This window comes from Nothoprocta perdicaria, unplaced genomic scaffold, assembly GCF_003342845.1.
Source record: "Nothoprocta perdicaria isolate Ctin4 unplaced genomic scaffold, notPer1 scaffold_89, whole genome shotgun sequence".
Classification (NCBI taxonomy): Eukaryota; Metazoa; Chordata; class Aves; order Tinamiformes; family Tinamidae; genus Nothoprocta; species Nothoprocta perdicaria.
In genome coordinates, this window is record NW_020456187.1 from 1,451,437 (window position 1) to 1,472,195 (window position 20,759).

The following is a 20,759-nucleotide window of genomic DNA, read 5'->3' on the forward strand; positions in this document are numbered from 1 at the left end:
TGGAGATAATTCTTCATCTCTTCACAGTAGTAAAAGAAGGAATTTTCAAAATTTCAATATTTCTTCCTTAAATTGGCCCAATAAATAAACACTGTGTAATTGTGTAAATTATTTGTATAAATTGTGAAGCATTGCATAGATTCCTAAAATTGATAGAGACGCAGATTGCATAAACCATTTTTAATAACATTTCTTTTCCATCACAAATGCACCAGCAGCATTTCTGTAGGACTGACCAGCTCTAGCCCAAAAACAGTAGACTACTGTGAAAAGCAATCTATGAAAGTATGAGACCATCTCTGGCTTTAGTGAATCCTAAGCTGAGTGGAGTAAAGGGAAAGTTCATTTAATTTAGCCTTTCTAAGCCCATTTAATTCTAGCCAGGGATAAACCAGCTGTTCCTGCATGACAGAATTTACTCAGATTTGTTGATTTGCAGCTCACATTTGGATTTTCTGTATCAGTATTTTTCTGCCTGTCAAGGGATGAGTTCACAGCATGGTCCTTCCACCAATGGATATATTATTAGATTCTGTCTTTTTGACCTGGTCACCTAGTATCATGAAATATCTAAGAACTGAATGCTTTTGTAGTCTTTACCATCCTGTCAAATTTAGTTTAAAACGTCTTCAGGGTCCAAAGCTATTGGGGTGGAAGCACTCCCTTTCTCACACTCATGCAGACACAGAAAGCCCAGAGGTATAAATCTCACTACCCTGGGAAACCAGACAAACTCGGTAATGTAGAACTTTCTTGAAGAAATGAGACAAGCATCTTGCTCAGGAGTATGTAGCTGGCAACACTAGCCCATGGCTAGTGTCATCAGCCCATGGCGATGCATTACTGAGGCAGCACGAGGCTTATGTAGCTTTTAATCTGACCTCAAACAAGTTGAGGCCAGGCTGAGGGAAGAGAGCTTCACTGCACTCATGGGAAAAGCTGACACGTGCTTTGTGCTGTTGATAGATGAGTAGAGCCATGGCCCAAGCACAGCGACAGTTTTGAAGCAGCCATGAGTCTGCAAAAGACTGAGGTGTTTCCAGTCCAGAATCTTTTTAATCTCCTCCAGCAAGGCTTAGCAACCTCATAAAGAACCAGAAAAAAAAAAAAAAAAAAGGGAAAACGTGAATTTTGAGATCATTCCATCCCCTGCGGAGAAAGGAAGTGCTGCGAATACACTTCATAACATCTCTGATACTTTTCTCCCCACAAGAAAAAGTTGTCCATCCTTGTCCTCACACTCAGATAACATCAAGCAGCAATGACTAAAGGGCAGAACAGGCAATGACTAAAGCTGTTGTAACTCACTGCAGACATCTCTTTTTTGGGGTAGGAGCCAAGTGAGAGCACCACGTGCCCTGGGGATCAGGTGTGTGGTGGTGGGGGGTGTTATGAGGCTTGTTATTGTTTATTATTCCTTTATGAGTCTTATCTGAAAAGTGAAGGGGCAACTAAGAAGGACATGCTGTACCCAACTGCATTTCCGTGTCAGCCCTAAGGTAATTTATTCTCAAGTCAAGCCCAAGTGAAATAAATTCCTGCTCTATACTTCAATCACCAGCTATACTATGGTGAAGCAAAGCCTCCATGTAAAATTTCAGTGGAGAAACGACAATTGATTGACAAGGGCTTGTCCTGCATTAACTCTCCTTGGCATTGCTGGCTTTAGCTGAATCTTTCTCAAGTCCATAGGTGCCTTGCAGCAATAACCAAAGGTGGCCACAGCTCTCCATCAACAAACTCCCTGTGAGAAAGGATTTCTTTAGAATTTACACAGCTAACTTACCTTGATTTTTCAGCTGCCTTACAAGAATGAGAGCCAAAAATGTTAGGTTATTAAGGTATCTCTATTCAATAAGTTGTACTCCCTTCCTCCTTTCCTTGGCTATCTGACTTGTGCCCACAAAACTCTCTGGTGATATGAAGAACTTTGGATTAATCCACCTGCTGACCAGCTCTGAACGCTGTTGGGGCCTCAAAGAGGATCATGAGTGAGTTTGGGAGAGATCTCTAGCTGTGCTGATGCTGTAGGGACATGTTGTGTGCCCTGCAGTCTTGTTTCTCTGGTTGCCCAGGCCATGATCTTGTGCTTTTGGGGTCTCACAAAAATGACCCAGATGATACATGCAAGCTTTGTGTCCCAGCTTACACACAAGGTGTGTTTGGGATGACCAAGACAGCCGGATGCATTTGGAAGGGTACTGCATCACTTGTGTCTACAGTGTCTGGGCCTTACTTGGGTTGAGTTTTGCCTTAATTTTTTCGACTGGGAGATGAAAAACAAGATGAAAACATTCCACAGAACTATCCAAAATGGAAAACAAGTGCCAGCAAAAATTCTCAGTTCATGCTCACTTCTCATGAGCACATTCCCTATAATTCCTTGGGAATATTCAAAACCCATTTTTTTTCTAGGATTTTAAGGAAGAGCAAACAGCTGAGAAAACTGACAGATGGCTATCCCCAAATATTTAGAGACATAGAAAAAATAGGCTGATTGAATTTCCGAATGAAGATAAAACTCTTGCTATCAATTTCAAAAGAGTCGGATAAGCAGCTATCTGTGTCTTCCATTTTTGTCAGAGTTATAGACTAGAGATAGCTTACTCTAAAGAGGTTCCTCTGTCGCACTTTTCACTGTGCTATCCTTTGATGGAGCTCATCAAACCAATCAGCCGTAGATCCCTTCTGGGTAAAAGTCACCTGAGCTAGGCACTGAGGTTTCCTTTACAATGGACAAAATCAGTACTTCTGGCACACAATTAATTCCCTACACATCTGTATTTAGAAAATTGAATCAAGTATCTAGTCAACACAGTCAATAGTTTGGAGAGTGACAGAACTACATGAGACAGACAGGAGCCTGCCTACATCAGGTACCTGCATATAACTAGTTGGATCTCTACCAAGACTGTATTGACTTTGTTAACTGTATTAACCAGATCTCCACTGGCGACACAACTCACATGAAAATGCCTCTGTACAAATACCTACCCTGGATATCTTTATCAGTAAACTGAATCTGGTCTTTACATTGACTTGCCAGGATGGAAGGATTAGCATAATTCTGATGCCTGTGGTCTTTTACCTTCACAGAAAGGGAGGAGAAAGCGTAAATGGAGTTTTATCCTGCCTTGTGAATGATCCTGGAATCTGCAGAAGATAGTGCTTGTTCTCCAGACACAAGAGGTAAGTGTTCATCATCACTCCAAATAGAAGTTGTTTTTAACCCAGATTAGATTATCTTCATGGTAAATTGCGTTACAGGATTCCAACATGACTGTGCAAGAAGCCAACGTTTCACCTTCCTTGAAATGACAACACCCAAGAAAATATCTTGGTACTTTCCTACTTGAAAATAAGTGCAGGTAACTTCTGGAGGGGTGAAGCTACTTCTGCTGACCTCAGGGAGGTTCAGTTATCTGGAAATAGTCAGATTTTGCTTCTCAGGCAGGCAGTGGGGAAATTCGTTTCCCAGGCAGCAGTGAGGAAAAGGCAAGTCTAGGAATCCCAAAGTGAGGAAAATTGAGGAAACTATTCTCAGATCGCTTCTCACATCACATCATACCTTGGATCTGAAGAAGGAGGGTCTACCACACATTTTATCTCTAACTGCAGACACTTAACTAGTGATTGGAGAAATCACAGATAAATGCAAGGAAAAACCCATGATAGTTTTACTATCTTCTTTTTCTCTAGTCAAAACTTCAGAATTGAATATTGGGCTATCTATTTAGCAGGAGGGAGTGGGGAAAAAGATTATTTAAGTTTGGTAAAATCTCTTGGACTTTCAAATTCAGAACAAAATGAACTCAGACATTGTTTGTGCAAGCAAGATGTCCTGATTGGTTTATTTGACTTTGTAATTGAATGCAAGACTGTGTTATGCAAGCTATAATTATTCTTCTTTGGAAACAATTTTCTATTTTACTGTGTGGATTCTTTGGGGAATAGGAGGCAGCTCAAAACAGCATGGTTTTACAAAGATAAATATAACAAAATCTTTCAAAAGATTAGATTTGTTCTAAATCTGTATTCTAGCAATTCTTAGGGATTTTAAATTTGGCAAAAACCGCTCTCTTCTCGTGATCTCTGCTTTGATATCAAATGGTAAACTAGTACTATTAGTTCAAATTAAACCTCACTGGGGATTTGGCATAACTGAACACCTACAGATTTGACTCAGTTAAATTCAAGAAAATAACATCAAGTTCTTCAAGACTGGAGAAATAAGCTTATGATCTTTGTACACTTGACAAGAAAAATAAAAGCATGAAAAACCTCAGACTGGCTGGAAATTCAAGTAGGGTTCACAGAAACATAATTATGTGCATAAATTCTCCTGAAATGCATAACTATCCATATGAATGTATGGTGCCTTGAAGTATGGGGTTTGCATTATCCCTCCAACCATGAATATGGGGCTATAAAGACTCATTTAAGACTTCACATTGAGGACTTGTATACAGTAAACTTCTGGTTAAAATGGCCTTTTTTGGCAACCACACTTTGGGCTCTACTTTTGGTAGAAGCTTCTGTAGATAATCAACAACTTTTATTTTAACTGTCATGAAGGACTACCCTAAGAAAGTAGAAGTATGGTTATTTAGGAGGTCCCCAATTTCAGAACTGAATAAGGGTTGTTATAGTTCATTCTTCACGATGAAATTATAATCAACTCTACTTTCAGGTTGCTTCCATAACTTTTTTCCCTGTAGCATGCATCCATAGTGTGAAGCTTGGTCCACACAATCTTGAAATTTGTCCTTGTTTTTGGCCATTCTGATCCTCATAGCACAAGGGCAAATTTTTTGGGGGAAAAGTATGGTAAATGGGATGGCTGGGAAAGTCCAAAGGCGAACAAGGTCATCTTAGATCAGCCTCTGTCTCCATTCCACACAGCCACTAGTGCATCTCTGAGTATATACCTGCAGGATGTGTCTATATCCAGAGGACGCTTTCATTGCTGGGGTAGAAATGTCTCCCCTAAGGAGAAGGCCAGCCCAGTGTGAAGAGAGTCATGTTATGTGATGGGTCAAAGACATCAAGAGTCTGCAATCAGAAGGCCCCATGCAGACACTCTGCCCTCTTTGATGAACCCATCTGCTAGTGGCACTTTGTTGACAGTATGGTTGTGAACGCCAGGCAAAAGCAAGAAGAATCCACAACAAAATACAGAAAAACCCTTGCTTACCCTCTCTGCAGTGGAGGAGTGGGAGCAGATGTCTGCTGCCCACTTACTACCCCACCCTGACCTCCCACCTGCCTGGAAATTTAGGCCTGTAGAGACACAACGCTGTGCCGACAAAGGCTTTTTTACTGCTGAGGTAATTCTGCCTCCTCTTACAATGATATAAACTAGGCCAACAAAAGCACTGCTAGCCTAATTGCAACTGCATCAGGGAATTTGCCAACAAGCTATGTCTCTTGGGTTAGAGCATGTTTGTTTTTGGTTTTTTTTTTTTTTCTGTTTCTAAGAGCACACCTATTCTCACCAAAGTACTCTGAAGTGGTTTGTTGTAGTTTACAGGAGGCTCAGTTTTCTACGGTGATACAGGTGGCTGCTTTCTGGGTCAACATCTATTTGCACACTTTCTGGCTTGTGCTCCATTGCTTCTTTCTCCTCCTCATGACAGACTCTTTGAAGAAAGACTGTAATGGCCATTCAGCATGGTTCAGTTTAGGTGGACTGCATAATATTGTATCACAGTTTGATCAGAACTAATTCAGGGGCAATGTGGGGCTTTGTGGGGCAAGCACTGCAGATCTGTTAAGTCCTTCTTGAGGGCTTTTCCTTCACTTCATCACAACCAATGTCACTATACTAAATACTGCGCATACAGAGGGAAAGAAGGTCGAGTTTTGAGATCATAAACAGCCATGAACTATGATGCTTGCTGCCCTCTCCAATATATCTTGAAGTTGAGAGATGTTCAGCCTGAGGATTGGGGTCAAGCCTGCCTGCAGGTCAGTGACCGAATGTGCTGTCAAGACATGGCAATCCAACTCTTCCCCATTTTCACAGCAAACAATATAAAAACAATGTCAAAATCTCAGACTTATCCTGCCATTACATACTACAGATGACTTGGGCACACTCTGCCAAGAGAAGATGGACCGGTCTCCATTGTTCTGAGCCAAGTTTCACCCAGATTATTTGCTGTAGTCCCATCCTCTGAATCTGTGCAGCAGTTTGGAAACGTTGGCCAACAGGGTTGCAAGGATGTTCACTCCTGTAATGCCCTCATTCCCTCCAGCTGAGTACCAGTAATTTTGACCCATGCCAAACATGAAGATTCATCTCCAGCTTGTCCTATACCAGATAGATTTTCAAAAATTCTTTCCTGAACCATGAGATTGCCCAATCTAGTGTTGCTTGGTGCCATGAGTATTCCTCAATATATGACAGGCATATCCCAGCCCTCTAACTTTGCCCCTCTGCCTCCCCTGGAAAACGACACTGCTCTAGACATTTTACTGACATGAATCAATAGGATTTAACAGACCCAAATACAACTCAAAAAGAAAAGGCTGATGCAGCTGTATCTTGTCAGCAATGAACGCCTCGATGTGAACGGAAGCATGATCTGCCTTTGTTGGCATTTTCTTCTTTGTCTCTGATTAACATTTCCATCTCCTAATTAAAGAAGTATGGGCAATGGTATAAATATACATATAACAGTGCATTAAAGCCCCGGGATCTATCTGACAGCCCCCATGATGCAGCAGCGCTAGCAATGATTGTTGTATCATTTAAAATGGCCTAATTTGGAATGGCATTACAGTAAGCCTGGGCATGTTCTAACCCAGACAGTTGCAGGCACATGACTTTTAATAGAAATACACCCAATGAATTGCATTTGACTATCCTTTTCTTTGTAAAGGTCATGAGAGCTGCAAGTAAAGTTATTCTGTGCCCACACGATTAGGTACAGATTATGTACTTATATTTACCATCAGATAACTATATTAAGGGAATTTTCAGGATATGAAGGTACACAACTGGGACATGGAAGATGTGAAGATGATAGAGGAATTTTAACTTGGTTTCTTCATAAAACAGGGTATGGTCTTCAGTTTCTTCTACTGCAAAACTTTCCTCTTCCATGCATATAATGAAACGTTCTGCAAGAATGGGTCAATGTTGCTGAATGAGGCAGAAGTGATGGCAGACAATTCCATATTATGGAAGATGAATTTCCCCTACGAGCTTGATCTCTGAAGTGGATATTTTCTATCACTTGTATTTTTTTCCATATTATTTCTATATCACCTTTTTCTAAGCAGCCAACTCTATTCCAAACTTTTACACACACATCTGTTCCTTTCAGGGCAGTCTTAAGTGCAGTCCAGGTTGGAAATTACATTAAGAGTGATCTGTGTTAGCTATTGCTCAGCAGAAAACAAGCAGAGACAGAAGGATTTGGATTTCTTGTATTACTTACAAGGTAGTTCTTAAAGGATCTGTTAAGGCAACTACAAACCGTGTCCTTACAGGTGCCAGTGCTTAAATACGTTTCTGAGTTTTAAAAGCAGGAAGCAAGATGATAAGTTAGGTTATCTAATCATTATCTCCAGTAAGGAGGGTAGCTAGGTCAGCACAACACTTCTTAGCACAGCAGTCAGAATATAAATAGCATCAGTACTTAGTGATCAGGAGGCTGCTGGTCACCCAGGATAAAAGAATAATTAATGTACAAATGTCCTGCATCCGGGTGGTACTTCCTAGAAAATCCATGCAGAGGGCTGAGCATGAGCCTGGATCTCAAAAAACTGTATTTGACTTTGTTGCATGAATTGAGTGATGCCTCAGGGCACCATAAGCAGAAGGAAGATCTGTGGAAACCTGCCAGCTGGAGAGGGTGTATCCATGCTTCCCATTTGCCACTGACTCCCTGGGTGATGATGGAAATTGGCTTTTCCCTCCCCCTGGCCTGAATTAGATGCAACACGGGACTGCCATGAGGGCCAATTAGTTAATAAGATGCCATCACCCCTGGGGCAGTCAGAAAAATGGAATTACGTAGGGTTGTATTTGGACTGCAACACAAAGACAAGGAAACCGGCTTGGATCTGGAGGGGTTTCTCTGGATTTTACCTTAAAATACAAACTCTGCCAGTGTGTCTTCTGGAGCCCACAGAACTATTTGTGCTGTGAAGGGACCTCATTTACTCACTGGGATGATTGTGGCAACCAAGAGAAACAAGAAAGGGCTTGGATTGCTCTCTGCCCAGGGATACCAGACCTTGACTACCTACTCTGCACTCTGAGAGGCAACAAAATAATAGCCAAAATGATCCCCAGCAACTTCAAGAGGATTTTAGACAGGTGAATGAGGAGCCAAAGCAGTGCCTCAACCTGGCATCGTGCCTTGGGCAGCGAAGAGAATTGTGTTTTCCCTTCCAAAAGCCACTGGCACCACATGCATGTGATCACAGAGGGCTCCCAGTGACTTTGTACATCTCCGGAGAAACCTCTCTGTCACAGCAGCGAGCCAGGGCCAATGAGAGCAGCGTTAGCTTTTATTGGTGTTTTTCCATCCTTTCTTCCTCCTCCCGCCACCCCCCCGGTATTATATAACCATGGCCATTTTTAGAAACACAGTTCCAGCACTGCGTGGCAGATCAGTCTGATATTGATTTTTTCAGCCTCCATGAGTTCATCATGTCCAGCCCTCTGTGAGCCAGGGTGGGACACAAGCTGGAGAAGCAAATGGAGAGATGGGATGAGAGGGTGGAGGGTGAGAATGGGGCACTTAAGGGTCACAGGCTCTATTTTTTTGTGTGTTGCAATATGTGCGCTGGTGAAACGGGGAATTGCAATATGTTCCTTGGTGGAACAGAGGATGTGTTATCCTGTCCTCACAGCATTTTCTGACCTGCTTTTGACCCAAGAAGCATTTGCATTCATAAATACATGAGTTGTACCCCTGGGAGGTGAGGGAGAGGAAAGGGAAAGAGTGGGTTTATCAAATCTGGGATCGCTGCAGGGCTTGGAAAACAGTTTCCTTTCTTCTCTCTTCCAGACCCACTGTAAACCAGCCTACATCCAAGAGAGCTTGTTTATTACTCTTTGAAATGGAGAGTGTTTGCCAAGAGGGTTTCTCGGAAGAGAGGAGGACGGTGAAATGGATACCCTGAGGCATCCTTCTCCCCACCATGCCTGAGAAACCTGGTGACTGGATGATTTAACTCTGAGTACCTTTCTGGGAGGCATTATCCAGTGCTGTTTGCTCTTGATGGGAGAAAAAGGCCTGTAAACAGAGCACAGTAGAGACTAATCATCACTCTAATCTCCTCTTGTGAGAACTTGGAGAAAAGGACAAGAGGTCTGGGGACAACTCAAAGTGGATGGTGAAGAAGGACATTGGAGGAATGGGAAGGGTTGCCAGATTTGTGGAAAAACTTGTGCAAGAAAAGAATACCAAGAAAAGGTGGAAAGAGCTGCACTAGGAGGAAAATCTATCTCCAAAACATCAGAAAAAAATAAACACAAAATCTACCAGCAAGAGCTGAGAAAAGGGATCTGGTGTCAGGCTGAAGGTTTGCAGAATGACAGAGCAGATGAGGATTGCTTGAAATAAAAGGAGTCAGAAACAAAGGCAAAATTCAGTTCAGATAGACCTTATTCAGTGATATGTAACTTGACTGCAAAAGACATCTAAGTCTGGGATGTCTCTGCCTCAACTTGTCAGTCCAAACTTCCTTGACAGTTAGTGGAGAATAATACAGTCTTCTCGAGAGTGATTCATCTGCCCTGCTTTGAGCCTCTGCTAGGGCTGATGTGAATCACCTCTAGAGGGGATTGCTTCTCCATATAAAAGAAGACTCAGGTTTTGACATCCAGCTTCTGTATATTCGACCTAGATCGCACAACTGCTACCTATGCTTACCTTGTTTGTGAAGTAGAAGGAAGGCTAGATGTCATAAATATCCATATCCTTTCCACATCTTGAATATTAAGCAAAATTCTTTTACTCAAAAAAGACCAATGGAGCTGGAAAAGGTACAGAACAAAAAAAAAAAAAAAAAAGAAAAAAAAGAGTGATTAGGAGGTCTGAGTTACGGATCCAACTGTGCATGACAAGAAGTTAGGTAGAATAGGGTTTTCCAGCCAGCAATGGGATGTTGTAAGTGGGGGGAAGACAGGCATCTAGAAATCACAAATGGACTGAAAGAGGTGAAAAGGGAATGATTGCTCAACGTTCCTTCTTAAGAAATTCAGTGATGGAACTAGTAGATAATGGTTCAAAACAAACAGAAGCAGGTGGACCTAATCCCTACAAAGTTAAACTGTGCCATAAAGTGCAGTAGATGGGAACACTTCACACGGAAAATACACCAGAATTCATTAACCACAGCCATTTTATTCTTGCATGAATGGGTGCTTGCTTTGTGTTTCACTTGCATACAGTTCCAGTACTACTGCAGAAGGGACATGGGATTCAGATAGACCTTTGACCTATCCTGGAATGGCCATTTTGGAGTTATTCGCTGATGAGGTATTGTATAGAGCAACCTTGCTGCAGAAAGCGTACCAACATCTACACCAAGAAAGCAGAGGAGCTTCTGGACAAGTCCCTGAACAGATTACTACAAAACATCCAAAAAGAACTTTACAGGGCAAGAAATGTTTGGGGAAAAAAAAAAAAAAAAAAAAAAAATGCAAATGATACATGGTCTTTGATGGCTTGCTTTGCCCTCAGCTCTTAGACCAAAAATCAGGGATAACACTAGGACCACCTTCAGCTGTTGAGCACTGATCTTGACACTGCATTTAAGTGACAGGCACTCCTGATCCACTCCAGCATGTCCTGATCAGCAGCCTTAAACACAAGGAGTTATACTTACTAACATAAGCTGTGATATATCAGAAAGACTTCATTCAACTTGAGCTTTCTCCATAGAAATGATGTTATACCTCCAAAACACTCTAGGAATGTCGTGAAAAAGAAAACAAGAAAGGAGATGCACCTGAAATACATTTATTCACTGTGCAAAATTGAGATCTGCAGGAGCTTGCTATTTTTATAGTATGGGAAACAGAGAAGGAAGGGACAGAGAGCAAAAGAATATATTATTTTATTTCTTTTCCCAGAGCTTTTAAGTCACTATCAGAAATCATTTCTGTAACCACTTGAGGAAATCTGTCTGGGGCAACTCAGTTCAGGTAATGCCCTGAGGGGACTTCCTGGTCTCTTTTCCTAGCTGCTGCCACCACTTTCTTAGGAGACTGATTTCCAGGCAGCGCAATAGGCATCATACAAGGTAAAGTACCAAGAAAACTGATGAGTGCCAGACATGATTTCACCTCAATGGTGAAAGTATTTGAGCAGTACTCTGATGCTCAGTGGCCTTCAGCCGTGACCACTCTGTCTTATTGGGTTCTAGGGATAAGGGGGAATTTTTATGGATATGCCTAAGACAACTCAATGGCAAGCAGAGTTCAAAGTCTGCTTCTCTATTTTGCTGCTTATTTCTTCTGGGATCTTTGGTAAGTCTCTCTGTGCGCTTTTTCCCATCACACAAATAGGAGTAATGCTGGCATCCTGCCTGACTAAGGAGTTGTGGGAGGAAACACAGAAAAGAAGATAATAGTGTTGAGATAATGCTGTAACAGGAGCAGTAAAAATACTTAAAGGAAATAGAGAGCCTTTATGTTACCACCAGAGTTGATGAGTATTACTTGTTTGTCTGAGAAGGAGATGACTGTTTGGATATCTCAGGTTCGTCAGAATATTCCGGCTATGTTTGTCACCAAGTTCACATCATCTTGCGTCTCAGCCTTTGGCAGAATGGTCAAACATTTACAGGCAGCTTCCACTTCCACTTCAAATGACGTAATCTCTGTCTGAAAATCCCTTTTGTGCCTTGGGAAGAATCTCAAATCTGGACCTACCATATGGTGGTGGTTTGGGGTGACTTTTTGTTTTGTAAACAGATTGAAAAAAAAAATCCTTTTCTTGCTTTTCTTGTGCAAAAACAGCAAAAGAGTCAGGGAAAACATGATTTATCCCCACCAAAGTCTTTTCTCCCCTTAATTTTTTTTTGTAATTCTAGCCAGGATGAAGGACTTATGGTAACAACACTTTCTCCAGCACTAGACGAGGTGTTGGGAACCTGGATAAGAATAGGAGACTATCAGGTTTCAATTCTTTATCCAAACATGAATTTTATGTGTACTTAGCTTGTCACTGGGAAATGTGTCAGAAAGCTGCATGGCAAAGGGACATGCACAACCCTAAGCCTAGTGACACCCCAAGACCATGAACATCAGAATCCTTTTGCCTTCCCACCCTCATCCTCAAGCTGAGTGGCACCTGAGGAACAGGAGGGGATGTGCTGCAGGCTTGGGGACAACCACTAGATGGGGGCACAAGCACATTCATCCCTACAGCCCCAGCTGTACCCCAGGAGCACAGGTGATGGCACATGAGCAACCTGCTGTGCGCCTTGGCATGGTCCAGGCCTCCCCAGGGGAAAGCAACAGCCAGACATCCCGCCAGGTTATTGAGAAACAGCCACGCATGTGCCCATGACCAAGAGAGGGAGGTATTTATGGTCCGTCTGCTGAGATAAAGTCTGTCTGTATTACAGCTTTGCAGGGACTCAAAGTCCATGAACATGAGTAGGAGACCCACCTGGCTATCCCTTGAGACCATTAGCGAGCAATGGAGCACAGCTCTTGAGTGCTGTGTTAAAAAACTACTTTGCTCAATACTTGCAGCCAAGTAACTATAGCTCAGACTACAAAAACGTGCCTGACCCCTTCCCTTGAGACCTCCACTCTTCAAAATCATCCCTGGAGACAGCCTGCAGGATGCTCTCTGGTGTCCATCTCTTGATGAGGTGTCTCACAAATGGGATCTGACCGAATGCAGCGTTTCTTCCCTTGAGCTGTGAGGGACGAGGACGTGTGAAATCTCACATCCCTCCTGACACATCCTCTGCGCCCCGCTGGGGAAGGAGCCAGTTAAAGAGGTTGCCAAACACATCAGCAGTCACGCACCCTAGAGCCCAAGCAACAGGCTCAATCAGCTGAGCAAAACTGCCATGAGCTGAGTTTTACCCACACACAAGGAGATATTGCCTGCTTCCAAAAGAGAAGGGAAGGGAGCGGGGATTTGGCCTCTTACTGGGAAGGCTAAGCCCTGTTTAATGTTACTAGTTTCACAGGAACATAAAAGGCCTGAGATTTGGCTAACAATGTGTCATCAGCTAAATGGAGGCAAGGAAACTTTGAAAAGTTTCTTTGGAAAGTTAAACAAGGAAAGAAACTTTGGCTAATGCAGTCCTGATGACATATCCATGGAATGGCTTCTCAGACCCATGCTCTGTCATACTCATGCTGTGGCTTATGAAGGAGATAGGGAAACTACTTTGGGAGTCATTTGCTTTCCTACATGAGGGCAAGAAAAAAGGCCCTGGAGAGTGAAGAGCAGCTCCCCTCCTTGGCCATCCCAGACTTCATATTTTTGAGAAATCCAAGTTTTCTAGAGTCTGTCTCCTGAAATGGGGTTTATTTGCAGCAAAATAGAAAGATGCCATCTTTCCTTTCATCTTCCACAAGTAAGACAGGTCCGGTGAGCACTTCCTCCACTCAAAAGGCATGTGAATCCATGTCACAGGCTTTGAAAACTCTGGGAATTGGAAGTTGTGAGCTGAGCTTGTGCACCCAAAATGCCTAAGCTAATAATTCTGTCTCGGCTGTTCCCAGACAGCCCGACCCTTTTAGAGTTACTGCCAGAAGAGGAAATAGAGTGTTTTTAAGATGCTGTTGTTTTCTGTTTGACTAAAGATCCTTCTTCAGTGCTAGAAGAAAGCAGCTCGTTGTGCAGCCTGCCTCTACCACTGGCATGTGATAAAACTGTGTGGTTCTTCTTTTCACTAAGGCCCAGCTGCCCCATGGCTGATAGAAGGGAAATCCCTGTAAACAGACAGCAAAGTCAGCAGCACACAGCTGAGTAGTTGTCTATATCCATGAATCAGCAGAACGAAATTCTCCTCGTTTCTCCTTTGCCAGCTCAAAGCTGCCCCGTAGCTTTTTATGTTGTGATTTTCCTTTTCCCCCCTCCACTTTTTTTTTTTCCCAAATCAACATTTCCTGGCTTCTAATGCCTATTCTTGGCTTCTTCAGTTAACCTTGTGGTGTCTTCATGTGCAAACACTGATCAAGTCTAGGCTTATTTAGCATCTACATTCAGAAGCAACAAGTTCTTTTTAGCCGTCAGTGGTAGAGGATGAGGATTTTTCTGTTGCACACGTTGCTATCATTTTCGTACAAACTGAACTTAGAACCAGCCTTTCATCTGGGATCTTGCTTGCCTAGAAATATCCTTTTCTTGCCTTCTTTTGTCTTGAGATACAATCTTTACTGCAGCAACGGCCATAACAGCTGAGGATGTCTCCCTCTCTTGCAGTTCTGGACAAACTTTCCTCCCTAAAAGACTTAGCTCCTGGAAGGCATTTTACCAATAGTAAGGGTCTCCTGGTGGATAGCCTGGGATTTATGCCATAAGATTGAAAGAGAAAGACTTTTGACTTAATCCAAGTAGTTTCAGGTTCAGAGATTTGTTCCACACACTTATTTGCCGAGACAGAAAAAAGGCTTCTGAGAGAGTGGAATGGGCTTATTTGGCCAATGTCACCAAGCTCTTTAGTCTCTTCTTTGCATGCTTTTGGACTCAGCAAAAAGAGCAGCAAATGAGAAAAAGTCAACATAGAAAATGCAACTATTTTTATATGACAGCAGCAAGTTTTGCCTTCATTTTACTTTTTTCTTTTCTTTTTTTTTCTTAGTCATTTCTTCATTTCCTGCACCCAATAAGTGTCTTTGGGAAACTCAGATTTCTAAAAATCAGTAAATGATCCACAGAGATCTCAGCTTAACTATTTTATATAGTTCTTACCCCAAACCATTAAGGAAATTAGAAGTTACACCCAGAAACAAACTCAAATAGAACTAGTATTTCCCTAGAAATTTGGGCTCTGATGTAACACATATAAAGAAAGACAAAAATAGATGGCAAGATGGCCTAGCGCCCAGTGTCCCAGCAACCTGCTGTTGGTTTGGCTCTCCCTCTTTCAGGGAGTCTATTTTGGGTTGTTCCTTGCATTAGTTTCTGTCAAAATCTGTGTAAGCAACCACAAGCTCATAGCAATTATCCATCTGAAAACCTTTATCAGAGATTGCTGGTCAAATGTGTGTGCCACCAACTGGTATTCATATGAGTCTGTCTTTCAGTACTCCTTCAGCTGCATCTGCCCACAGCAGGCACCAAACTTCTTATCCCCATAAAACTCAGATATTTAGGCTGCAAACAAGATTCAAAACATCAGTAATCCAGCCAAACCATAAGGACTTGGGAATCTACAGGTACTTTGTAAAACAAAGTTTTGTAGAAGCAGCACAGCCAGGGCAGGTAGCTGAGGATAAAGGCTGAGTTTTCATGCCTGTGGCTGCTGAGGGCTTTCAAGCAGAAGTCACTTTCTTCCTCTATGCCCCTATTTCCCCATCTGCAAAAAGCCAGCTCCGCATCCTCACCCTTTCCTCCCTGTGTTTTCTAAAGCTCTTTGAGGTCAGGAGCTGAAAACACTAGATAAGACATCAATAACATCATTATTTACCGATATAAACAAGGGAACTTGCAAGGACAACATTTTTCTTTAAGTCATTCTCCTAACTAGACAGGAAAACAGTCTAGGCAGAGAAACGCTGTCAGTCACACAAGGGAAACAAGCCATCAGAGTTTTCCTTTTTGTAATCTCCAGGTTACCCAAATTTGATGTGTTTTCCTAGAGAGACAGGCTTTTTCAGCCACTATTGCTACTGTTTGTTAGCAACACACAGGATACATCAGTACATGCAAAACTGTGAATGCTGCATTTCAGGTATATATTTCCAAAGACAGTGAAATCAAGCAATACTGATCATATTCCTGTAGGAGGAAAAAAAAAAAAAAAAAACAGTCCAGATAATACTGAGAAATAAAAGTAATTAATGTCCTCTTTGCCTTGTATATGTATGAAATGCTTCCTTTCTTCCATATTCCTATAGGTTTCCATAACTATGCAACACAGCTCTCTGTGTTATAGCTGCAAGGGCTGCAAGGGGATGTGTCTTTTGTAACCATATACTCCCTTTGCCCTCTGCTCTTCCCCTCTCCTCAGACTCCTTTGATCCATATCCAGATTTCTGCATGCACATTGAATGATTAAAATTCTAAGCGGGACAGTCTTCCGTTACCTGTGGCATCTGGAATCACAGAAATGCGGGTTTTAAAGCAAATAAAGTGGTAAGGTTTCATATTGCAAGGCAGGAGTCTCTGGAAATATATATTAGAAATTTTCTCATTACTGATCCTTTTACTGATAGTAAAATGAGCAATCGCTTCAATCTATCAGATTGATTTATATCTGTACATAGTTTGGACCAAACCCAATCACAGCCGGTGCAGCTGGACCCTTAGGTACTAGGTGCTGATCTGCCATGTGTGAAATATCTTCAGCTCCAAATCTGAGGTTTCACTGAACTGAGGAAAATTACCCCAGAGCTGAAATCAACTGGAATATCAAACCAATCTAAGACACAGCAAGCAGCGAGGCTTGCAACCAAGATGACCAAGGCTGCGATGCTTCATGGCCTATCTTTAAAAGCTTTTTCACGCCTATATGAATATTTGTCAGCTCAGACCATATATCAGACCCTGCTGAAAATTTTTATCTGATCCTGGCTTCAGACATCTGCTAGAAAGGGCCCCTCTAGTCTGATTGTTATATGCATCCTGTGAAGCTTCCAGACGGTTTATTCAGAATTAAGCAGCAATGCACCATTCATCCCTCTCTCTGCGAGATCAGCCAGGAAGAATGGGAATAACATTAAAAACACCACAAGATCATATCAAGCCATTCATTAAAACAATTATTGTGCTGGACTGGCCCTGTCAGAGGCTTTGCCACAGCTACCTGATAGCAACTCTGGGTTGCTTTTGGCCATCCAGGGCTTGAGGTAAGAGGGATTTAGCCAGCGCTGCAGGTGTTGCAGAGCCCATTGCCCAGCTAAGCAGAGTGGCTCCACTTGGAGCCTGGTTGGGAATGTTGACTTTACTGCAGACAGTCGGACTGGGGCAGACTCAGACAACAACATACCCTCTGTGAAAACAGCTGGGAAACAGAGCAAAGGCATCCTGTAATTGCCGGTTCCTGCTGGATAAATGTAACCCTTTCAGCCCTAAGCCTGATCCTAACAGCAGGTTTCACCCAGCTCCTGCCCCCTGCTTGTTTAAATCCCCAGATTCATTAGGTATCCAGGAATACGGCAGTAAATTGACTTCTCGGGTCTGCTCCACGTTCCATCCCCTAATGCAATCCCCATCTTAAACTCATTCAGCATCATTTTAAAAAACTGATGTGTGCAAGGGGGAGTTTCCCTGCTCTTTCACTTGGTGGGAAGCTGGGCCAGAGCTCCCTAACCCAGTTCTTATGAACTACCTTTGATCCTAAGGCTGGCTATTCTTATCCTGGCTATTGCATCTCAGGGAAGATGAATAAGAGCCAGAATTGCATGCCTCCTCCCGGCCCTGGTCCTGGGAGCTGTGAGACAGGGTTTGTCTGATTATGAATGGTGGCATTAATGAGTCAGAAGGATTGCAGAAGACTGTAGGAAATTAAGCCAGAGCAGAACTGAGGAAAGAGACAAAGTTACTCTTAAATTTGGAGGTCCTCTTCTTTAGAGTTTTATGCTATGGGTGCAGATACAGGCTCGTGACAGGACCCCAAGGCACAACAGTGGTTATTCTGTCCTGGGATAACTCATTTAATGGTGGACCAGCAGATGAATGGCCAGAGAGTGACATCCTGGACAAAGCCTGACACTCCTGAAGAGCACCATCAGGAGCTAGCAAGGCCTGCATTAGGAGTGATAACATGTTCATGCCCATCTGTTGTAGATGGCACCATGCCCTGTCACAGCTTCATTTCACTAAGGGATGTTGGTTCAGTTCAGCAGCTTGTCTAGGGCTTCTTCTGTCCAGGAAACCACAGAGGCAGATGGTGACCCAAAAGCACTCAGCAAACTAGGTAAAACTGAAGGTAAAGGGCAATGGGGTTGGACACCTCCAATGCAAGGTGAGTTACTGGAGGAGCTGGAGCACCAATCATATCATAGCCATGACCCCGTTGTGGTCCACTCTCCTTGGCTGTGATGATGGCAGCTGTCCTTGTAAAAGACAAATCCAAGTTGCACGTGGAGCAGTTCCAAACCCATGGGAATGTTCTCCCATGTCTTCTGTGTTGGTTACAGCTTATCTCGTCTATTTTATTATGTCTGCAGTAGCTTTCTGCCTTAGTCCCTAAGAGTGAATGTGTGCCATCCTACACTGAATTTTGAACCCTCAAAGAGCAGTTGTTGCTGCAGGCAGTGTCTGTTGGATAATGTTGAATTAATGATGTAGAATTGAGAGCAACAAAGATGGTCAAAGGACTGGAGCATCTATCTTAAAAGGAAAGACTGAGTGAGTTGTGCCTGTTTTCTCTGGAGAAGAGAAGGTTGAGAGGGGATTCTGATGAATATGTATAAGTACCTGAATGGTGAATGTAGGAAGAAAGGGGCCAAGCTCTTCTCAGTCGTGGCCAGTGATAGGACAAGGGGCAATGGGTACAAGTTGAAACCCAGGAAGTTCCATCTCCATGTGAGGAAAAACTTCTTTCCTGTGAGGGTGACAGAGCCCTGGCACAGGCTGCCCAGGGAGGCTGTGGAGTCTCCTTCTCTGGAGGTCTTCAAAACCTGCTTGGATGCCACCCTGTGCCCCGTGCTCTGGATGTCCCTGCTGGAGCAGGGAGGTTGGACTAGATGATCTCTAGAGGTCCCTTCCAACCTTAACCATTGTGTGATTCTGTGATGTTTCTCTCCAACAGATCCTCACTCTCTCAACAGTCTCTTCCTTCCATTAGATAGGCATTCAATGGCACTAGATAGGCACAAAGCCACAGCTTTTTACACAAAAAAAAAAAAACCCAGCTGTTTACACAAAATGTGAGTGTCATTAGGAACCCTTTGCACTGAACACGAATCTATTGCACCAAAGCTTCAGGTGCAAATCACTAAAGAGATTTAATTTGACTGTTAGTTAGATTAAAATTTAAAAATATTCAGCTGGGCTAACTTCCTTTTATCCAGTCTCTCTCATTCTTTATATAGATAAACACAAATACACACAAATGGATATGAATACATAAGAGCCAACCAGTGAGATAAGAAGAATCAGAGAGACTTCACAGAGACTTCTGGGCTTTCTACAGTCTTTCTCCAGACCTCAGGCATCTCATATGCTCAAAAACCTGGCTAATTGTTCCAACTATACCTATAAACCTTGCCCTGCCTTTATACTTAGTCTGTCTTGGCTATGGAAAAAACACTTCCCTATTTACCTATACACTGTCACATACATATGCACACATCCCTGTATGTATACTTCAGGAGGTTTCATGTGAAATAAGGAAGTACTGACTGCAGGACTTGTCATTGTCTCTCAAGGAGATGTGTGCTAGTTGCAATTCATATATCTAATTAATATGTTAAAACAGGCATGAGAGAGCTTTGCCTGCTATTCCCCAGAAGGAGCCAACTCACAGCAAGGCAGGATGAAAAAAAAAAAAAAAAAAAAAAGATGTAACTCCTTTCCTTGATATGATGAGAAGAAAAGACCTTCACAGCCTTCCTCATTTGGCCTAACTCATCTTCACTGGAATAAGGCATCCAGGAGAGGATTTTAGGGTATAATTTGGAAATCTTAGATATCTTAAGATATCTTGGTTAAGACAGCACATTGCCCAAGCCCCTTCCTTGAGGAGGACGTGGTGGAACTTCACACAACCATGACACCTGCACCAACACATTTTAAGACAACTTTTGGTTCAACTTGTTTGCCTTTTCCACTTTTTTTTTTTTTCCAGTAAGCTGGAAGTCCTAACTAGATGCCTGACAGCCGCAGGAAAGTTTTGTTTAAATTCACTGGAATTAATTTGCCTGATTGGTGTTAGCCAAGTTAATGGCCAGTGCATGAAGCAGACAGTTATTTGAGTATTTTTTGGCTCTGGGAGAGGTTAAACGAGGACAGTGCTGAGAGTTGCATTGAGATTTGCCAGCCCCAAAGGGGAAGTCTGTCTCAGAGAGCAAACGCCTGTTTTTCAACTGAAAATGTATTTCCTCAGCTGCCTCTGAAAATAAAGGCTCAACTTAGTTTGAAGTGGGGATTTAGTAAGCTGGAAAACAAAACTAGCAGGAAGAAAAGTATTTTTCTTTTCTTTCCCTTCAAATAGCAGGTGTTTTTGTCATGGTCTTCCTCTCTGTTATTGTGATATCTCCATACATTGCTCTAACACAGAACTGTTTTATGTCTGGGCAAATCAGTCAGACAGAATTTCTAGCTACCAAGGACTTCCAGGCTTTCATGTTGACATCCTGGGAAGCTGCTCACCTAAATATCTCTTGAGCTTTCAGATATTCTTGCTCCTGATCCCTGGAATAACCATTCCTATCCCATAGGAATGTTGTGAAGAAACAAAAGCAATGAAATATGTGAGAATTGCAGGCTGTGGTCCCTGGAACCAAGCCTTGGATAGATGGACGAATACTGAGCTGGGCTGCTCTAAATTTCTGTATTTTATTGAGGGAATGAAAGCTGAGCTGCTTGCCCAATATTATGTAGAGCCTGTGGCACAACTTGGGACCTAAACCCAGCTGGAGCGGCCAGTGGTGA

General features: G+C 42.6%; 1 long non-coding RNA gene across 2 annotated transcripts; it reads left to right on the top strand.

Annotated features, from left to right (window-relative positions):
* Nucleotides 1-2,989: 2,989 nt before the first annotated feature.
* LOC112958570 lies at nucleotides 2,990-9,561 on the top strand. 2 transcript variants are annotated; one of them, XR_003251447.1, is made up of 3 exons: nucleotides 2,990-3,189; nucleotides 3,268-3,368; nucleotides 9,027-9,561. It is a non-coding gene; the product is annotated as an uncharacterized LOC112958570 (long non-coding RNA). The 2 variants fall into 2 exon arrangements; XR_003251446.1 differs by lacking the exon at nucleotides 3,268-3,368.
* Nucleotides 9,562-20,759: the final 11,198 nt, after the last annotated feature.